Below are 22,108 nucleotides of genomic sequence, written 5' to 3'. Positions count from 1 at the left end.
GAAATAACTTTTCTGTTTTGAACCTTTTTTTTTCTTCCTTAAGATAGACTGGAAGCAATCATGAATTTCTGGGACCTTGATTTATTTTTTATTTATTTTCCAAGTTTAGGTTCAGGGTGGAGTGGGAGAAGAAAGAATGATACAAGTTAAAATATCAATATTATGCCTGAGAAGAAATAAGTTGCAATTTTCTTTCTCCATCAGCTGATACTGGAGGGAAAGTGAGTAAGCAGAAGAGACTGAAATCAAATTCCTGGCAGGACCCTTCTAGCAGAAAAATATCCTGAAAGTGGGCATTATGTAAGGCTGAACTGCTGCCTGTCTGACTCACTTTTAATTTGTCCTTTTTATCTGCTTAGCTGGGTTAGGGTTTCTGAGGCATGATCACAACAGATTATAGCCGCCTCTACACACTTGCACCAAGAAATTAGCTAGAATGCCTTGAGAAACAAATATGTATAAGACTTACAAAATTTAAAATGCTGGGGAAACTACAGAAAAGTGAACAACCTGGAGTTATTTGTGTATAGAATGATCATAAAAATGATTTGAATAATTTTATCATTTGAATTTGATTTGAATAATTTTATAATGCAGCCATTTGTATCTGACCACTCCTATAGCCACAAAAGTAAAAAATTAAACTGATATTCATATATATGGCACCTTAGCAAACTAGCAAAAAGAAATAAACAAAAACCTCCATTATCTCATTTGAGTTTCATGACAACACTATGATGTAAAGTAAAATTAGGAAGGAGAAAATGGAGGCTTAAAAGAAATTACTTGCTTCTGATCACCTGAGGGATCACAGAGAATTAATCTATTACAAATGAATTCAAATTTGGATCATATAACTATAGAAAGCTTATAAGGGAATTTGTTATTTCATGTAATTGGTAAAAAATAAATAAATTAAAAATAGACAAATAAATTCAAATTATATAGGAGGTTATCTAATCTGGATAACTGGGACAGCTAGGTGATGCAATGGACAGAGTACCAATCCTGGAGTCAGGAAATCTCATTTTTCTGAGTTCAAATCTGGCCTCAGACACTTAGTAGAGTGACCCTGGGCAAGCCACTTAACTCTGTTGCCTTTAAGTTTCCTCGTCTGTAAAATGAGCCGGAGAAGAAAATAGCAAATCATTCCACAGTATCTTTGCCAAGAAGATCCCAAATGGGGTCACGAAGAATTGGCCGTGGCTGAATAACCACAAAATCTGGATCACCTAAGGTGAGAGGCACATTGCGACTATGTAGTAATGAAGCTGACATGGGCGAGCGATCTGTCAGCAGCCTCACTCCTACCCAGTCATACTTTTATTCTACCTTCTCTCTCCTCACTCCAGCCTAAGTCATTCTGGTCACAGATAACAGGATCATAGATTTAGATCCAAAAGAGTCTTGAGATAACTTCGGCTCTTTGCTTTACCCAGTGGTAAATCACATTTTTAGAAATCACATTTCAGTACATTTTCATCAGAGCCAAATGAATCGAGGGGTTCTTTGTAGTCTAATTCATCTGATGAAGTCAACTTAGTGAGCTACTGGCTGTTGCATCAACAAATACAGATTCACAGATGATAGAATCGGAGAGAATCCTAAAAGGGATTTCAGAGGTCATCCAGGAAAGCACCTTCAGTTTAGTGGGAGAGCCTAAGGGACTTTCACCCACAATGGGCAAGGTATTTATTACATTAAGGACTATTTGCCTTAAAGAATAACTTCTTGGCTTCAAGGCGCCATGATCAGAGATGCATCGATACAGAGTTCAATGAAACTGGAGTGGTTCCCCAGTCCAACCTCCTCCACCACCACCACCCCCATTTCACAGAGAAAAAACAAAGCGCACAGAGGTTTTGTCCAGTTACACAAGGACCAAATGGCCAAGTAAGGATCCAAATCCAGGACATCTGACTCCAAATACAGCATTTCCCCTTCCACTGGCGGACTACAACCCCTTCCATGTTTTAGTAGTGAGTTATCTTCATGCACTACTTCTGTGGCCAAAGGAACCCCATCCCTAGTGGCCAGATTTTTGGTGACATGACTGTCAACACTGACCTCTGGTCTGAGGGTCAGCCATGATGAGGCCCAGACTTGAAGCCAGTCTGACCAGTCTGACTTGCCTGACCTGCCCATCCTGTGGTCCACTGGAATAGCCTTCAGTAACCCAGCTTTGGAATAAGGGGATCATCTAAGGTTCTTGAACTCTGTGTGTGACGGATCCTCCTGCTCATCTGGAAGTCTGCTGACACCTATGGACTCTTTAGAAGAATGTTTTAAAATAACTGAAGAAATAATACATTTTGGTTAAAAAATAAAAGATTTTTCCCCCATCCAGGTATATAGACCCCCTAAAAATCTATCCTCAAAATGTTAAAGATCTGTGAATCTCAGATTAAGATCCACTAATTTAAAGCATTGCCACTTGTTAACAAATCTAGCAAAAGGAAAGCTAGGTGGCTAGAAAGCCAGGGCTAGAGAGTACAGGTCCAGAGTTCAAATCTGCCCTCAGACATTTCCTAGCTGACCCTGGGCAAGTCACTTAACTCCAGTTGCCTAGCCCTTGCCACTCTTCTGTTTTAGAACCAATACACAATATTGATTCTAAGACAGAAGGGAAGGAAACCCCCCCCCCAAAAAAAAAAAAGATAAATCTAGGAGCAATTAGGTGGCTCAATGGATAGAGAGCCAGGGCTAGAGAGTAGAGGTCCAGAGTTCAAATCTGGCCCCAGACACCTCCTAGTTGTATGACCCTGGGCAAGTCACTTGACCCCCATTGCCTAGCCCTTACTACTCTTCTGCCTTGGAACCAATACATAGTATTGATTCTAAGACAGAAGGTAAGGGTTAAAAAAGAATCTAGCACATATTTAAAACCTCAACTACAGTCCTATTCAGAAGCTTCCTAGGGGTTCGGGGGTGACCTTGGGTTCTTGAAGACCATCCCAATGGAGCATGGATGGAAATAGGTGTCAGCAAAAGCAAGGAGGGAGTCCTCTGAGTGATTAGAAGCAAGAGTGAGGTGGAGGGACAAAAGTCTGTGTGGGGGCAAGGAGGGAAGCAGTAATAACTGTCATTTATAAAGTGTGTTCAGGTTTGGAGAGCCTTTACATCTATTATCTTTTCTGGCTCTTTACAACAGCCTTGTAAGGACGGTAGTAGAACAAATGCTAGCGGTTCCTGTTTGGAGTAGGACAAGACAGGGTTAGATGGCATCCTACCACTCCTAAGAAAGGCAGCCAGGTGGGACAGTGGACAGAGCTCTGGGCTTGGAGTCAGGAAGTTCAAATTCAGTCCTGTAAAAATTTTAGATTATATCTTAATAATAAAAACATTTTATTTTATGAGGTTTGTTAATCACGAGAAATCAAGGAATAAAGAGGATACAAAATAAAAACCACGTGCCTGTAGCTGATCAGCCAAATTTATAATCCCCACTTACCACCATCACTGCTGATTCTACATCATGCCAAAAAAAGAGAGTCGGGGAGGTGTTACCGCCAGTTAAATACCAATAATGTGATCTCGCCAAGCTGGAGACACAGGAGAGATTATAGGGAATTTTAGGAAATACTCAGGACTTCTGGGGAATGAAGTTAAAGGTTTGAAATCTCCATTTATACATTCCAAATTCAAAATCTGAGTTCAAATTTGAGCCAAGACATTTATTAGCTGTGTGACCCTGGACATTTATTAACTATGCTAAAGGCTTTATAAATATTATCTTATTTGATTCTTATAACAACTCTGAGAGGCAGGTGCTATTTATTATTGTATTTATTAATTATTATTTGTATTATATTTATTATTATCGCCATTTTACAATTGAGGAAGTTGAGATGAACATAGGTTAAGTGACTTGCCCAGGGTCACACAGTTAATAAGAATAATTATTTTAATTCTAAAACTAATAAAGAAAGGTGAGACAGAAAGGAGAGCAGGAAGAGGGGTGGAAGGAATGGAGGTGGGGTAGGGCAGGTGAAGGGAATGTGGCAGTGGAGCAACCAGGAGAGTGAGCTGAAAGTGAAGGTTCAGGAACTACCCAAATTATATGTATCATTTCCCATGTGTAATTAAAAATCTTGAACCCTTGGACTTCATCACCCAGAATCCTTTTCCCTTTGTCCCCACACTGGCATTCTTATGTCCTTACATGTATAGATAAATTCTAAGTTTTGTAACTCCGCCCTCTTGCCCATTCTTCTTCCAGCACTCTCCTCCTGGCTCTCTTCCTGTTTTTGGCTGTCAGGGCAACTCTTTCTTTGCTAAGGCTATCATTTTCCTTTTTCTTCAAGTTATTATTAATTCTTTTTTTTTTTAAACCTTTACCTTCCATCTTGGAATCAATACTGTGTATTGGCTCCAAGGCAGAAGAGTGGTAAGGGCTAGGCAATGGGGGTCAAGTGACTTGCCCAGGGTCACACAGCTGGGAAGTGTCTGAGGCCAGATTTGAACCTAGGACCTCTCTAGGACTGGCTCTCAATCCATTGAGCTACCCAGCTGCCCCCGTTATTAATAAATTCTTATAAAAATATAATACTTGAAGTATTTGGAGATTAATTTTTAATCTTACACCCAATCTTCATAAGCATCTCCTGTTTACAGAATACAGCAAGATGGAAGCTCTCCCATGACTCACAGAGCAACTTTTCTGCTTCCTTGCCGAGAATTCCATCCAAACCTGGCTACCCCTGCCTAGAGAACTGCCCTAAGGTCACAGCATCCTGGAACAAGATGGTTTCCATTTTAATATTTTTTTTCCTGTAGTTACATGATTCATATTGTCTCCTTCCCCTTTTCCTTATCCCTTCCTGGTTAGACTTGTATTATCACTCAAAACATGTTAACATAGGTAGCTCCCATTTTAGCACAGCAGAGAGATCCAGATTCAGATCCAGACTCAGACCCTTACTAGCTGTGTGATCCTGGATAAGTCCCGTCATTTCTCTGATTCTCCCTTTTTCTCATCTGTAAAATGGGGATAATCTCAAATGAAGCAAAAGACACAGCCCAAATCTTAAAGCACTCTATAAATGCTAGGGATTCCCCTTTGAACCAGAATAGGACAGGACAGCAGACAGGAAAGATTCAGAAAACATTTATTGTTATCAAAAAATCCAAGACTGGGTCCCTGGCCTCAGCCTCACTGACCAGGAGCCAATGGTCTTCTTCCCCAGACAGCCTGGAGCCTGGAGAGGGCAACCCAAAGGTAAATGACTCCATGCAGTATTCTAAACACCGTTTAAGTGGTTGGGGAGGGAGGTCGAGATCTGGAAAGCTTTGTTCATTCTGTCTGACTTTGGCCCTCTAAAGCAGAATCGGGCTGTCCCCAAACAGACTGACCCCCCTTTTTACAAGAGTATTGGGGTTCCCATTTTCTTTTCCCAAGCTCTGCCATTTTCAGATTTGATTCCATTCAGCAAACGTGAATAAAGAGTCTGCCATCCTCCCAGTGTTGGCTTCTGGACCATCCCTCTGCCAAGCTGGAAAGGCTTTGTGTGTGTGAGCCTGGTCAGAGCTGTCCCCTGAGGTCTGGAGGGTCAGCTAAGTTTAGAGTGACCCATTGCCAGGTTGGTTTCGAGGGGCTGCCCCCCCCCTTTTTTTTGGCCATAGCAATTCTTGAAGATCTTCTAAACTAATGAAGGAGAAGCCAGGATGCCCATCAGCATCTAGACAGAATTATGGTCCCTTATAGGATGGAGGACTGCTTGGCTTACTATGTTGGGCATCGGTTGGTGAGGGAAAGAGGAAAGAATGAATTGAAGTTTTCCTAAGTAGAAGGAATTTCCTCCTGCCAGCCCTTGACCATTGAATTTTTAGTCAGAGAGCTGCCTGGAGCACTGGCTGGCTAAGTGACCTTCCAAGAATCACACAGACATCATCTGTCAAAGAAGTGACTTGGGTTTCCCTAACTGAGATTAACCAAGTATTTACACACTCATCTTTAGATTGCAACTCCAGTGGATCGTGGGCTCCTAGAGGACCAAGAGGGCTGATTTTTTTTTTGAAACCTCAGCATTTAGCACATAGTAATGTGCTACAATAATAAATATGGACTATTGCCTTGTCATACAAATATAAAAATTCAAGCACTTTTAAAAAATACAATTAACTGATCATTTAGAAGGGGAGGAAAAGAGAGACCTGTACAAAAATAATCTGACATCTCTTCCTGATTAAGTTTTGTAATATCAGCTTATAAATTTAAAAGTTTGTATGTTTTTTAAAATTCTGTGGAATTGCTTGTTGGCTCTGGGAAGGGGGAGAAGGTGAAGGAAAGAACATGAATCATGTAACCATGGAAAAATATTCTAAATTAATTTAAATAAGTAAATAATTTTAAAATGTTTTAAGTTTTTTGGGGTGGCTTTTGCAGTAAAAATATATTTTGATTATTCTAGGCCTGACCTAAGAGTCCAAATTCATTGTTAATTCAAATGTCATTTTTCATCCTCAACTGTTTTTGGAACAAGCCCACAGGTACAAATGTTACAAACATTATAGACAGGTATCCATCAAAATTGACTTTTTTTTAAATCACATGTTTAATTTTGAGGATACTACCCATGGAGGACAAGGGAAGAGAACTCTTTCATAAATTGCTTATTTCTTTTTATTTTAAATCAAAATACCAGAAATAGTACTAGAAAGCAAGGTACTACAAAGCCAACCTTAGATCATTACCAGCTGTGTGTCCTGGGCAAATCATTTAACCCTCAGTTGGCCTCAGATCCTCATCTGGAAAATGAACTGGAGTAGGAAATGGTAAACTATTCCTGTATTTTTGACAAGAAAACCCCAAATAATGGGGTCATGGAGTGTTGGACATGACTAAACAATAACAACTAAAAATGGGCAAGGAGAAATATAAAGAGATTGTAGGACACAAGCAAAGTATTTTTTAAATAATATTTTATTTTTCCCTATTATATGTAAAAACAATTTTTGCAACTTAAAAAAAAATTTTGAATTCCACATCCTCTTCCTTCTTCTGACTCTCTCTCCTCCTTCCTCCTTCCCTGCTCTTCTTGCTCCCTGAAAGGGTAGACAATATGATATAGGTTTTATATGTGCAATCATGAAAAACATTTTTCCACATTAGTCATTTTGTGGAAGATATCTCAAATGAAAAAAAGAAAAGAAGAAGAGAGAAAATGAAATATTGTATGTTTCAGTCTGCATTCAGCCTCCTCTTAGTTTTTTCTCAAAGGGCAGATAGCATTTTTCATCAAGAATCTCTGGGATTGTCTTGGATCAATGCATCACTGAGAAAAACTAGGTCATTCCCAGTTGTTAATCAATAAATATTGCTAGCACTGTTATACAATGTTCTTCTGGTTCTGCTCACTTCACTTTGCTTCAGTTCGTAAGTCTTTCCAGATTTTCCTGACATCATCCTGCTGGTCATTTCTTATAGCACAATAGTATTCCATCACTGCCATATGCCATAACTTGTTGGGTCATTCCCCAATTAATGGACATCCCCCCAATTTTTAATTCTTTGCACAAAGTCTTAAAATCCAAAGGCTGTTTCTTCTCCACATTCTATTCAATAATAACTAATATTACAAAATATTTAAGATGTTACTAAGTCTCAGTGTGGGAGGAAGTGGAAGCTGGGAGAAGGAAGGAGGTCCCAGTGAGGAAATACAAAGAAGTGACATTCTAGGACTCATTCAATAGTCTATAAATTATTCAATTGTGAATTCAATCACTTTTCTCCTGGAAAACACATTTTAAAATGTAGAGCATGTTTTCAATGCTCATTTATCAGCCCAGTATTCAAAATGTAGAATAGATCAAGGTGTACCAAAATGTTTTGTTCACCTTTTTTCTAATTGCTTGTTTTGTTGTTTGTTTGTTTTTTAAGTTTTGGATTTAGCAATTCAGTCAACTCAAATATTTAGTACCTGATTATACATTTTATGGATTATCCAAGTCTTATTCCCTCTTCTGTTGAATCACTAACCACTGTACTGTAGTGTTGACATAAAGGTCAAGGGAAAATACTCCAATTAATCAAAAGTTTCTCTTGCTAGAAGCTGATTAAAAAAAAAAGTTTGGTGATGAGAGAAGTTGAAATTGAGTTAAAATTAGATTTTTAGATGATTTGTGGGCTTTGCTCAGTCTTGCATACTACCTTTGCCTTAAGTGCTATCTTTGTGACCCATTAAATAATTAGCTGGCATCCTATCAGAATCCCCAGAGTGAACAATTTCTACCACTGAGTCACACTGGAAACTTGGAGACTAGGGGCTATAATTTCACCTCTGCTATTAGCCCAATGCATGACCTTTCTCTGCAAGTTTACTCACCTCTCTCTGTTACTTTGCTGACAATGTTTTTGAGATTTATTAAATGATATAACTATCTTAAAGCATTATGGGAATAAGAAAGAAAAAAAGGGGGGAGAAAACAATTCAGCTGGATTTAAAAAAATTAATTCTTTCCAACTATATGAACACAACTACAAAACATTCTCCATACAATTAAAACTAGATCTAAACAATTGGAACAACATCGATTGCTCATGGGTAGGATGAACTAACATAATAAAAATGAAAAACCTACTCAAGGTAATTTACTTATTTAGTGCCATACCCATTGAACTACCAAAAACCCTTTTTAGTGAATTAGAAAAAAAACATAACAAAGTTCATTTGGAAGAACAAAAGATCAAGGATATCCAGGGATATCATGAAAAAAAAAATTCAAAGGAAGGAAGCCTTGAAGGCCCAGATCTCAATCTATATTATAAAGCAGCGGTCATCAAAACAATTTGGTACTGGCTAAGAGACAGAAAAGAATCAGTGGAATAGACTTGGGGTAAATGATCTCAGCAAGACAGTCTATGACAAGCCCAAAGATCCCAGCTTTTGGGACAAAAACCCACAAACTGCTGGGAAAATTGGAAGACAGTGTGGGAGAGATTAGGTTTGGATCAACACCTCACACCCTACACCAAGATAAACTCAGAATGGGTGAATGACTTGAACATAAAGAAGGAAACTATAAGTAAATTAGGTGAACAGAATAGTATACATGTCAGATCTTTGGGAAAGGAAAGACTTTAAAACCAAGCAAGAGCTAGAAAAAAATCACAAAATGTAAAATCAATAATTTTGATTACATCAAATTAAAAAATTTTTGTACAACAAAACTAATGCAACCAAAATCAGAAGGGAAGCAACAAATTGGGAAACAATCTTCATTACAAAAACATCTGACAAAGGTCTAATTATTCAAATTTACAAAGAACTAAATCAATTGTACAAAAAAATCAAGCCATTCTCCAATTGATAAATGGGCAAGGGACATGAATAGGCAATTTTCAGTTAAAGAAATCAAAACTATTAATAAGCACATGAAAAAGTGTTCTGAATCTCTTATAATCAGAGAGATGCAAATCAAAACAACTCTGACCTCACACATAGCAGATTGGCTAACATGACAGCTATAGAAAGTAATGAATGCTGGAGGGGATGTGGCAAAGTAGGGACATTGATTCATTGCTGGTGGAATTGTGAATTGATCCAGCCATTCTGGAGGGCAATTTGGAACTATGCCCAAAGGGTGATGAAAGACTGTCTGCCCTTTGATCCAGCCATAGCACTGCTGGGTTTGTACCTCAAAGAGATAATAGGGAAAAATACATGTAAAAGAATATTTATAGCCACATTCTTGTGGTGGCAAAAAATTGGAAAATGAGGGGATGCCCTTCAATTGGGGAATGGCTGAACAAATTGTGGTATATGTTGGTGATGGAATACTATTGTGCTCAAAGGAATAATAAAGTGGAGGAATTCCATGGAGTCTGGAACAACTTCCAGGAAGTGATGCAGAGTGAGAGGAGCAGAACCAGGAAATCATTATACACAGAGACTGATACACTGTGGTGCAATTGAATGTAATGAACTTCTCCATTAGTGGCCATGCAGTGTCCCTGAACAATCTGCAAGGATCTATGATATCCACATCCAGAATAAAAACTGTGGAAATAAAAACACCGAAGAAAAACAACTGCTTGATTACATGGGTGGAGGGGATATGATTGAGGATGTAGACTAAATGATCATCTTTGTACAAACATCAACAACATGGAAATAGGTTCTGATGAAGGACACAAGTAATACCCAATGAAATTGTGTGTCTGCTGAGGGAAGGGTCGGGGGAGGGGAGGGAGGGAAAGAATATGATTCTTGTAACTGAGGAATAATGTTCTAAATTGACTAAATAAATTAATTTTAAAAAATTAATTATTTCCTTCCATCTTAGCATCAATACTGTGTATTGGTTCCTAGGCAGAAAACAGTAAGGGCTAAATAAGCAAAAGCAGTCAAGTGGTTTGCCTAGTCTGAGGTCAAATTTGAACCCAGTACTTTCTGTCCCTCCCTCTGGCTCTTAATTCACTGAGCCAAGTACCTTCCCCCAGGTGGATGTTTTTTACAAGAGCATCTAAGAATAGAATTTGCCCCAAATTTTGTAAAATATACAGAGTAGCACCCAGTGTGTCCAATCATCTTTTCTTCTCCTTATTTTTATAAAATCCTAACTTTTAAGGTAATCTCCCACTGGAACAATCTGATAAGATTAGAAGAATAAAAAAAGGCAGTTAGGTAGCTCAGTGGATAGAGAGCGAGACCTGAAGATGGGAGGTCTTGGGTTCAAATGTGATTTAGCTAACTGTATGACCCAGGCAAGTCACTTAACCTCCATTGACTAGTCCTTACCATTCTTCTGCCTTGGAACCAATACTTAGTATTGATTCCAGGAGAGAAGGTAAGGGTTTCCCAAAAAAGGATTCGAACAGCAAAAAGAAATTTGACAAGAGAGAGTATATTTTATATGCAAGGATTTCCCTTTACATTCCCAAAGTCCCTGAAGACCTGTTATATGTTCATGCTATTGAAAACCACTTAGTTTCCATAAAAATAGAACAGGATCCATGTATAAGAACCACAATAGGACTTATAGCCAAAAAGCTAATATTGTTATCTTTTTTCTTTCATAGTGGCTTATCACTTCTTTCTAATAACCAGATTTTTATTTGCTATTTTGAAGTTTTTTAATCACATTTAGATGACAGTTTATTGTTTGCATTCCAAGTAATATTGGATACAGCTAGATGAGGGATAATATGGATCACTCTAAAATTTTTTTATTTGCATTATTTCTGTTAGGCTCCTTCCCAATGAAATTCTCTACAAGAAGCAAAATTGATTGACACATCAAGGTTAGAGTTGTATTTCCTTTCGGCTGTAACTGGACTGATGACCAGAAGGAAAGGGTTGGAGGGGAAACAAGGGAGGCAGAAAATCCACAGAAAGGATTGCAAATTCTTAAATAGTTGAGATTTGGATGCATTTTGCTAATTAACACCAGCATGAAACATAAGGAAAAAGTCTGACCTTGGATCAATAAGACCTGCCTCCAGATGACTCTGGGCAAGTCTTTTAACTTCTTAGGGGTCTAAGCAATCCTTTAAGACTATAAATTATAGATAAATTGCTGCTCTGTATCAGTGGTTTCTACTCAAGGAGTCTGAGTCAAAAAAAAAAAAGCTTCTCTAAATTGTATGAATGGAACACACATAACTTACATTGAAAAAACTTTTTCCAAATGCCTATGAGAAGAGGATCTAGGTTCAAATCTGACCTCAGACACTTCAAGTACTTCTTCCCTCACATCAGTGCGGATGATGTCAGTAGGTCTCTTTACTTTCACATTACAGATGAGGGAAACTGAGGTCCAGAGAAGGTAACTGAGCTTTCCAGGGTCAAACAGTAAGCAGCAGGAGCTGGTGTTTGAACCCAGGTCCCTCCAGCTCCAAATCTTCCCCTTTTTTCATACTCAGAAAATCTTTCTCAATTACCCATTCATCTGAACCAAGAGTCAAAGGGGCTGAATAATATGCCTGGGAGGATGGGACTGCAAGAAGTCCAGTGGATTCATTTGTTTTTCTAAACATTTTTTAGGAAAGAAACAACTCCAAGTCAACTTTGGATTCAAAATGCTTTTAGACCTTAGAGTTTACATATTTGGCTCTTTACAAAAAGGACGTTTTGCTAGTAATAGCATTTTCTTCTTTCCCCCCCCTTAAATCAATCACAAGAACTTGGTTTTAAAAGCTAAAATTGACTTTGAAGTGGGAGGTGGCATTTCCTGTGTCTGAAAGCCATTCAATGGATGGAAAAGACCCAAGGGCAGAAGAGGAGAAATGAGAAGGAGTGATCAATGTCAACTTCTTCTGCCTGGGGAAGTGGCTAAATTTACAGAAGAGTTTAGGGTCAAAAGCCTCTTAGGGGCATTATCTCCTTTGGTCATAGTAAAAACCTTGTGATATATATATAGTATATTAAGTATAATTAATCCCATTTTCAACGAAAGAAACTGAAGATGGAAAGAAATAATCACCTCCATTTATATAGCAGTTTAAAATTTATTTAACCATTTTCTTTACAAAAAATATGAGAGGTAATTTCAATATTATTATTCTATTTTGTTTTGTTTTGAGTTTGTTATTCCATTTTAAAGGTCTTACAGACTCAATAAAATGACTTGCCCATGTTCACATAGTTAGGCTGGGATTCAAACCCACGCCTCTTGACTTCCAAACTAGGATGCTTTTTAAACCACCATACTGCTTGACACAACTGGTAAGTGTCAGTGCCTGGATTGAAAACAAAGTCTTCTGACTGGTTTTGGAGTCAGAGCTCCCGAGTCTGAATTCCTGTTCTGTTTATGAACTAACTTTGTGACCTTGGGCAAGTCATATATGTTCTTTTTACAGCTCACTTTCTTCATCTTTTAGACTAGATCAGGATTTCTTAACCTTTTTTTGTGTCATAGACTTCTTTGGCAGGCTGGTAAAACTTATAGATTCCTTCTCAAAATATTTGTTGCCCTTATTGATAATCAAAGGATTTGCTTGATTTCAGCAACAGATTAGTGAAAATAAAGGTGCAATTTTTTTTCTATAAAACTTCATGGATCCACTGAAATCTATCAATGATCCCCAGATTAAGAACCCTTCTTCACCAGATTCTCTCTTCTCTTTCTTCCTTTTCCCCTTCCTTCCTTCTTTCTTTCTTTTTTCTTTCTTCCTTCCTTTCTTCTTTCTTTCCTTCCTTCTTTATTTCTTGTTTCTTTCCTCCTTTCTTTATTCTTTCCCTCCTTCTTTCCTACCTTCTTTTCTTTTTTCTTTCCTCCTTTCTTTCATTTTTTCTTTCCTCCTTTTTCTTTCTTTCCTCCTTTCTTTCATTCTTTCCTTCCTTCTTTTTCTTCCTTCCTTCTTTCTTTCCTTCTTTCTCTTTCTTCCTTCTCTCTCTTTCTCTTCCTTCCTTCCTTCTTTTCTTTCTTTCTTTCTTCTTTCCTCTTTTCTTTCTTTCCTTTTTTCTTTCTTTCTTTCTTTTTCTTCCTTCTCTCTCTTTCTTTCTTTCTTTGTCTTTCTTTCTTTCTTTTTCTTCTTTCTCTCTCTTTCTTCCTTCTTTCTTTCCTTTCTTTCTTTCTTTCCTTCTCTCTCTCTTCCTTCCTTCCTTCTATAGAAAGACACATGCTAGGTAAGTGGGGTTAAGTGACTTATTCAGGGTCACACAGCAAGGAACTATCTGAGGTCATATTTGAACCCAGATCCTAACCTGATGCTCTATCTACTGAGCCACCTACCTGCCCCCACTAGATGATTTCTAAGACAACTTCCAGTTATAAGTCTCATTTTTTTTTTACAGGTCCAAGTCCAATGAGCCCCCGACGCAGAGTAGAACCTGCAAAAAAAAATTGTAGATTAGGGGGATTTTGCAGTGGTTTCAGAAGAGTGTGTGTTAGATATGAACAGAGAGTATAATATAACAGGTCTTTCAATGCCCTCTTAAGAATTTACTCAAAGCTATATTTAAGCCATTTAAATAAAGGACCCAGCAAACTCTGCACCCCCAGCTTCCCCCACTTTAAGGCAAAGCTGCCACTGAGAAATCTTAAGGGCCCAAATTGTTTTGGCCTCTCCAGGCCTGAGTTCCCTGGTTTATAAAATGAGGGATTAGACAACCTGACCTCTGAGATTCCCCTCCATTTCTTATCCTTCAAGTAGTCCCCCTAAGGAAAGCCCCTTGCATTCAGGCAAAGCCGTCATTCAATAATTATCATATATTTGTACAAGAACTTGGGGCTCCCTGCAGTGTCATTTTCATTATCTTTTAGTCATTTAGTCATGTCTTTACCCTTGGAAGAACACTGCCTGAACTGAAGGCAGAAAGCACGTGGTCTCAAAAAAGGAGGATTTCACAGATGCATTGGAGAAGTTGGAAACCAACCCCTGTTGTTGCCTCTGGTCCATTCAGGAGGATGCCGAAATACAGCCAGAATACTCAATGGGAGATTGCCCTGGGTGGTCCAGAAGGACCCAGGATTCTGGGCGGGGGTTGAGCCTAGCACAGTCTGGCCACACGGCCCCCTGCCTGTTAATTTCACAGTTCAGTGATGTCATTTTTGCCTGGGAAGGGACATGAGCGCTTAGGTTGCCCAATACCCACATTGTATAGACAAGGAATGAAGTCATTGGGCACCTGGGTGGTTTGAGTACCAGACCCGGAGTCAAGAGGGCCTGTGTCATCTTCGGCAAGTCATTGAACCCTGTTTGACTCCGTTTCCTCCTCTATAAAATGAGCTGGAAATGGCAAACCACTCCAGTATCTCAGAAAGATTGGACTGTGACTAAACAAGAAGAAGTGAATTGCCAGCGCCAATTTGACTATTGAAAGGCAGGGCTAAGAAAGAGGTGACAAATCACGTAATTGCTCTGGGCCAGTTCCCTTATCTGACACCCTTTCCCACCTCCCAGAACTTTGGGGGCATGTCCAGGTGCCCTTTCTGGTGATTGGAAGCTCCTGGGTGCCATGGGGACCAGTACTGATTCCAAGATTGGAACGTAAGAGTTTAATAAACAAACAAACAAACAAATAAATAAAAGCATACTTGTCTATTTCCCTGACCTTTTTATTCTTTTTTTTTCCAAATCTTTATTTAATTAATTAATTTAGAATATTTTTCCATGTTTACATGATTCATGTTCTTTCCCTCCCCTCCTGCCCCCCCCCCCCCCAGCTGACTCACAATTCCACTGGGTTTTACTTGTCTGACTTTTTTATTCTTAATTGTGATCTTATTGAATATCAACAAGCTGATCCTCCAAGGAAGAAGAGTTGCCCTCCTGGGGCTGCCTTCTGCCCCCTGTTTCCCCTCTCCCCCACTCAGCACTCAGGAAGCCCAGTGCTCACCTGTGGATGAGAGGGGGAGTCCCTGACTGTGGCCATGAAATAAGATGGAAGATCACTAGGCTTTGCCATCTTCTAGGACACTGGAACCCAAGGTACCCTCAGCCTTATCCTCCGCCCTACACCCTTCTGGCACAGTCATCAGACCTACTGCTGCAAGGTAAGACCCGAGGACCTGCAGTCTGCCCCTCTACTCTGAGCTGGGACAATCTCAATTTTTCTATTTATAGTCTAGTGGTCTAATATTTGGCACATAGTAAGCACTTAACAAATTCTTTTTCATTCAATATACAAAGAAGAAAAGAAGATGGTATATGAAAGCATGAACTTTGGGGGTTTTTTAACTTTTTTAAAGTGCATATTAAATTTAATATGGTAATCATAAAACTGTCTTGCTTATCTGTTATCCTTCCATACTTCTATCTGTATTTTTGCTCCCTTCTGTCACTTTAATAGTTTGTAAAAGTTCTTTACTTCTCTTTTTCTGTATCATTATCACTTTATAGTAACTCCCTTTCTCTCAAATAGTAGCCCTCCCTTAAAATTAAAAAGTACAGTCAAGTAAAATAAATCAATGTATTGACTCTGTTTAAAAAGATATTATTTATTGTTGAGGGTTTATCTCAAACTCAGAAAACAGGCAAAGATGATAAAAAAAAGAAGTCACAAAGTTGTAAGGACTGAGGAAAAATAGTCATGGTTGGTGGCACTGTGAATTAATATAGTTTTTGGAAAGCAATTTGGAATCACGCAAATAAATTGGCTAAAATGGCCATACCCTTTGACCCAGAGAGTCTGCTGCTAGCCATATGCCCAAAGGAGTCAATGATTAAAAGAAAGTCTTCATATACACTAAAATATCTATAGCAGGACTTTTTAAGATAGCAAAGAATAAAAAACAAAGTTGATACCCATCCATTGGAGTATGGCTAAACAAACTGTGGTACATGAATAAAATGGAATATTATTGTGCTGTAAGAAACAACAAATATGATGAATATGGAGACCCATGAACTTGGGGGCGGAGTATAGTAAGAAGAGCCAAGAAAACAGTATCCATAATGACTACAACTGTGTAAAGAAAAAAATGAATCTTGCAAAATAACAAAGAAAGAAATAGGAGAATTCACACTCACCTTACCCTTTACAGAGGGAAATACGATTTATAGCATATTGCACATATTTTCAGGTGCTTTCAATATACTGATCACTTTTATTGTTTTTCCTCTTTCACTTTAATTATTTGCTTATTTTTGTCACTTAAAGTATTATTTGTTATTTGGGATGCCTCTCTGAGAGGGGGAAGGGAAGGAGGAAGAATACTGGGGAAAATGTTAGTGATATTTAAAAAAAAGACAACAATAAAAACTTTTTTTTAAGTGAATGGTGCAAAGAACAAGTTTTGGACTCCCTGGAAGAGATGAGAAAACACCTATGCCGTCTCCTTTGTAGAGGTCCAGAAATGTGGAACATTGCATATACTGTTGGATTTTTTTTTTTATGAATTGGGCAGTTAAGCTGATTTTTCCCCCCCATTCTTCCCCTTTCTTGGTTTTTATTTTATTTTGTTAAATAGGATGACTCCAGAGTAGGGAAGAAAGGAAAATGGAGGCATGGGAAAATTTAGGTGATGTTAAAAAAAGGTCAATACAATTTTGTTTTTAAAAAACACATGTTTCATACTGTGCATCTAGTCTATTTCTATCTCCTCTCCAACAAGAAACAGGAGGCACAATTCATCTTCAGCCTTCTGAAGTCATGATCAATCATGGCATTTGATCAGTTCTGCAGTCTTTCAAAGATGTTTTCCTTTCCATTCTTGTGGTCATTGTGTACATAGATCTGTTCACTTCACTCTGCATCCATTCATACTCATGTTCTTAGATTTTTCCGAGTCTGACATGTTTGCCATTTCCTATAATATCCCATTACACCCATATTCTACATTTGGCTCAATCATTCCCCAATTCTTGGGAACCAATTATTTTTCCAGTTCTTATGCTATGACAAAAAGTGCTGATATAAATATTATTGCACATACACTTTCCATCAGTCTTTTACCTCTTTGAGGTATTACTAGCATAAAGAAGACAAATAGTTCTTTTAGGAGAACAAGGCCAAATAGCTTTATAGAATTATCAGATCAATTCACAACTCCACCAATTATGCATGTCTATCCTTCTACACTCCTCTGACAATTGCCATTTTCTTTCTTTTTTTTGTCATCTTTGTCAATCTGATGGGTATGAGGTGAAACCTCAGTTCTTTTCATTTGCATTTCTCTCATTAGTGATGTGAAGCATTTTTCCATCTGGATGTTAATAGCTTGCATGTATTCATTTGAAAATTACCTATCCATATCCTTTGACCATTCATCTATTGCAGAATGGCTCTTGTCCTTATATTCTATAAATAGAATTTGTTTCTTTCCTTTTCTTGTATTCTATAATTAAAATCCAGTTTTATTTTCCTATGGCTAAAATAAAGTCCTCTGTGTTGTGTGAAAAAAAAATTTCTGGATTTTTTTTATGGTATTGCTGATATGAGATAATTTTATTCAGGAATAAGACTGAACAGCTGCGAAGTACTACTTAATTAAATCATGAATGATAAATTCCTCATAAATTATACTTAAACATTTTGTAATTTTGATAGTCCTTATTTTTTACTATAATCTGTAAACATTTAAGTGGAAGCTATGAATTAGATCTTCAAAATAGATGTGTAATTTTAGATTGGCATCCATTTTCATAACATTCCAGGCTATTTTTAAGAGACAATTAGAAGCACTTGTAAAATGTATTTAATTGCCAGGTTAAATTAAATTTGACAGTCTTAGATGTTTTTACCCTAATTAGCAGTGACCAAAGACATAAGATGTGGGCAAAACTTGAGCAATAAGATCCACAAATCAATAAATATTTAGGGAGGTGTCTCTTATCCATCTCTATGCTAGGCAATGGAAGTAGAATAATGAATGAATGAATAAATAAATAACACAAATAAAACAATACCTTCCCCTGTGTGAGTTTACATTTCCTAGTGAAGGGGATAGACAGGGATGGGGCAAGGGAGATGGTTAGCCGGACTCCAACTGAGGAGCATCCCCTTTGTTTTCAATTCTTTGCTATCTTAAAAAGCCCTAATCTGGAGAGCATGGCATCTACACTGAGCCTCAAAGAAAGAAGAGGACAGAAACAAGGAAGGGGTATGGAAGATGCTTATTCAAATGCAATGAAGTATCTAATTTTAAAAGCAGCTTATAGGTCAGGTTTATTAGAACAGGAATATTATGAAAAGGAAAAGCAAGTCAGAGCCAGGATAAATAGTTGCTCCTTAAATGTGCTTTAACCTACTGGGTAGGTAATGGGAAACTCTGTAGGATATTTGAGCAGGTAGACTTTCTTAGGAAGATTATCTCTGCAGCTGCCTGAGGGATGGATTGGAGAAGAGGGAAGAGACTGGGTGAGCTCTGTTAGAAGGCTACCAGTCACTTAGTTGAGTGGAGGGTTGAACTAGGGGAATATTCTTGAGAGTGGAAAGAAGAGGGTGGAGTGGTCACTTAATATTTTGCAATACTCTACCTATAATTTAGAGCAGGTAGGTAGCAATGAGGATAGGGTGCTGACTCCGAACTTAGGAAGACTCAGCTTCCTGAGTTCAAGTCTATCCTCAGACACTTTGTAGACATCTGACCCCAGCCAGTGTTTGCCTCAGTTTTCTCATCTGTAAAATGAGCTGGAGAAGGAAAGGCATTCCAGTATCTCTGCCAAGAAAATCCCAAATGGGATAATAAAAAGTCAGATATGACCGAACAAAAACTCCCCAACACCCATAGATTAGTCACCCAAGAATGGATTTTTTTTCTTCTTTCCTATCACCTTTTAGGGCAGGGAGTATGGAGAGGTGTGAGCTTAATTGCCCTAAATCCTGAGGATAAAGGAAGATGCAGAAAGGATAAGGGAAGAGAATCATAGATCATAAGATTTATTGGTTGATTTCTTTTTCTTACCGTCTGTCTTAGAATCCATACTAAGGATCAGTTCCAGGGCAGAAGAGTGGTCAAGGCTAGACATTTGGGGTTAGGTGACTTTCTCCAGGTCACAAAGCTTAGGAGAACTGATTTGATCAGATTTGAGGCCAAATTTAAACCCAGATTCTCCTGACTCCAGGCCTGACTCTCTATCCATTGAGCCACCTAGCTGCCAAGATTATAGAATTTTTATTTATTTTTTTATTTCTTTATTTTATTTTAAATGCAAAGTTCCACATCAGTTTTCCAAAGTTATATGACTTGTTTTGTCTTCCTTCCTTCTTCTCTCCCCTCTCCCAGAGTCTGAGTTATGAATGTATTATGTGGAAAGGAAACTAGACTAATAGTTGGTGGGGGAATAATAATAATAATAATAATAATTCACACAAAACCTATTTCCATAGTATTCATTTTTGTAAGTGAATAATCTTATAAAATCACAGGATCATAGAATTTTCAAGCTGAGAGGGATCTTGAAGGTCACCTAGTCTACCCCACCCTATCCCATACACATAGAGCTCAAGTGACTTGCACATGGTCACACATGTAAGTGAACTCATTATCTACCCATCCTCCAACTTCCCCAAGTGTCTCTAGACAAGTCACATAGACTTCCCTTTTAGACCTTTCCTCCAATACTATAAATAAGAGACATAATGCTTTCATCATTGACTAGCTTCTCTGTTTTTTCTTCAAAGCTTCTTTAGTTCCAGCAACATCCTTGATCATGTGGGGGGAAAAAAAATCCTAGTGGTCTTAAAAGTTTACACACTTGATAATTGTCAGTCGTATGATGGCGTAGACTAAAAAGCAAATTATATTGCATTGAAGGATAATATCCCAAATAAGAAACTGATAGTTCCACCATACTTTGCCCCAGAAAGGTCGTATCTGAAAATTATATCCAACTCTGGGCTCCATGTTTTGGGAAGAATATTGACAAACTAGTTTGAGAAAGGAGGAGCTTTAAAACAACTCTGAGGTATCACCTCACACCTAGCAGATTGGCTAACATAACAGCAAAGGAAAGTAATGAATGCTGGAGGGGATGTGGCAAAGTAGGGACATTGATTCATTGCTGGTGGAGTTGTGAATTGATCCAACCATTCTGGAGGGCAATTTGGAACTATGCCCAAAGGGCGACAAAAGAATATCTACCCTTTGACCCAGCCATAGCACTGCTGGGTCTGTACCCCAAAGAGATAATGGACACAAAGACTTGTACAAAAATATTCATAGCTGCGCTCTTTGTGGTGGCCAAAAACTGGAAAACGAGGGGATGCCCATCAATTGGGGAATGGCTGAACAAACTGTGGTATATGTTGGTGATGGAGTACTATTGTGCTAAAAGGAATAATAAAGTGGAGAAGTTCCATGGAGACTGGAACAACCTCCAGGAAGTGATGCAGAGCGAGAGGAGCAGAACCAGGAGAACATTGTACACAGAGACTAATACACTGTGGTATAATCGAATGTAATGGACTTCTCCATTAGTGGCGGTGTAATGTCCCTGAACAACTTGCAGGGATCCAGGAGAAAAAAACACCATTCATAAGCAAAGGATAAACTATGGGAGTGGAAACACCGAGAAAAAGCAACTGCCTGAATACAGAGGTTGAGGGGACATGACAGAGGACAGACTCTAAATGAACACTCTAATGCAAATACTATCAACAAAGCAATGGGTTCAAATCAAGAAAACATCTAATGCCCAGTGGACTTACGCGTCGGCTATGGGGGGTGGGGGTGGGGGGAGGAAAAGAAAATGATCTTTGTCTTTAATGAATAATGCTTGGAAATGATCAAATAAAATATATTAAAAAAAACCTGTGCCATATGAGAATCAAATGATGACAAAGGAGATATTTAGCTAAGAAAAAGGGTGACTTGGGGAAGACATGATTGCTGTCTTCAAATATTTGAAAGTCTCTTTTGTAGCAGAGGGATAAGACTTATTTGACTTGAACCCAGGGCAGGAATTAGAAGCAATGGAAGAAGTTGCAAAGTGACACATTTTGGCTTTAGTATAAAGGAATGATTTCCTAATAATTAGAGCTCTCCTGAAGTGCTAGGGGCTGCCTTGGCAGCGAGTAGGTTTTCTATCCCTGGAAAACTTCCATTAGAGTTAGATGGTCATTTAACATGACTATTACAGAAGGGATTTCCATTGAAGTAAAGGATAGGCCTGATGATCTCTGACTCTGACAACTGGTCCTTCCAAATACAGTTCCATAAAACTAAATGGACCAGTTCACAAGACAAACAAACAAAAAACCCCAACCATTTGTACTCTTCCCAAAATTTTTTAATGGTTTCAACTTAGAACTAAATGTTTTAGGGATTTTCTTTGATTCTACTTGTAATAATTATCTATATGTAATAAATAGGGATATTACATGTAATAAGCATAAGGGAAATACTGAGTGAGGGAAGGAAGGAAGGAAGGAAAGGAAGGAGGGAGGGAGGGAGGGAGGAAGGGAGGAAGGAAGGAAGGAAGGAAGGAAGGAAGGAAGGAAGGAAGGAAGGAAGGAAGGAAGGAAGAAAGGAAGGAAGGAAGGAAGGAAGGAAGGAAGGAAGGAAGGAAGAAAGGAAGGAAGGAAGGAAGGAAGGAAGGAAGGAAGGAAGGAAGGAAGGAAGGAAGGAAGGAAGGAAGGAAGGAAGGAAGGAAGGAAGGAAGGAAGGAAGGAAGAATTTATTAAGCACCTACTATGTGCTGGTTGCTGTGCTAAACATTTTACAGTTTAATCCTTGGGGCGTAAGTTTTATTATCCCCATTTTAAAGTTGACAGAACAGACA

The 22,108-nt window shown here is 38.3% G+C and overlaps 1 long non-coding RNA gene across 1 annotated transcript in view; it reads right to left on the bottom strand.

Moving 5' to 3' along the window:
- Positions 1 to 6,923: 6,923 nt before the first annotated feature.
- LOC103101966 (uncharacterized) overlaps positions 6,924 to 22,108 on the bottom strand; it is a 30,493-nt gene continuing 15,308 nt past the window's right edge. The window contains exons 2-3 of the long non-coding RNA XR_008912873.1: positions 13,675 to 13,772; positions 6,924 to 7,044 (exon numbers count right to left, since the gene is read on the bottom strand). This is a non-coding gene — a long non-coding RNA (uncharacterized LOC103101966). The remainder of the gene's footprint in view (positions 7,045 to 13,674; positions 13,773 to 22,108) is intronic.

The sequence above is a fragment of the Monodelphis domestica genome, chromosome 6, assembly GCF_027887165.1.
Source record: "Monodelphis domestica isolate mMonDom1 chromosome 6, mMonDom1.pri, whole genome shotgun sequence".
NCBI lineage: Eukaryota > Metazoa > Chordata > Mammalia > Didelphimorphia > Didelphidae > Monodelphis > Monodelphis domestica.
Note: the sequence above shows the minus strand (reverse complement) of the source record. Positions and strands in the feature narration are given on the sequence as shown.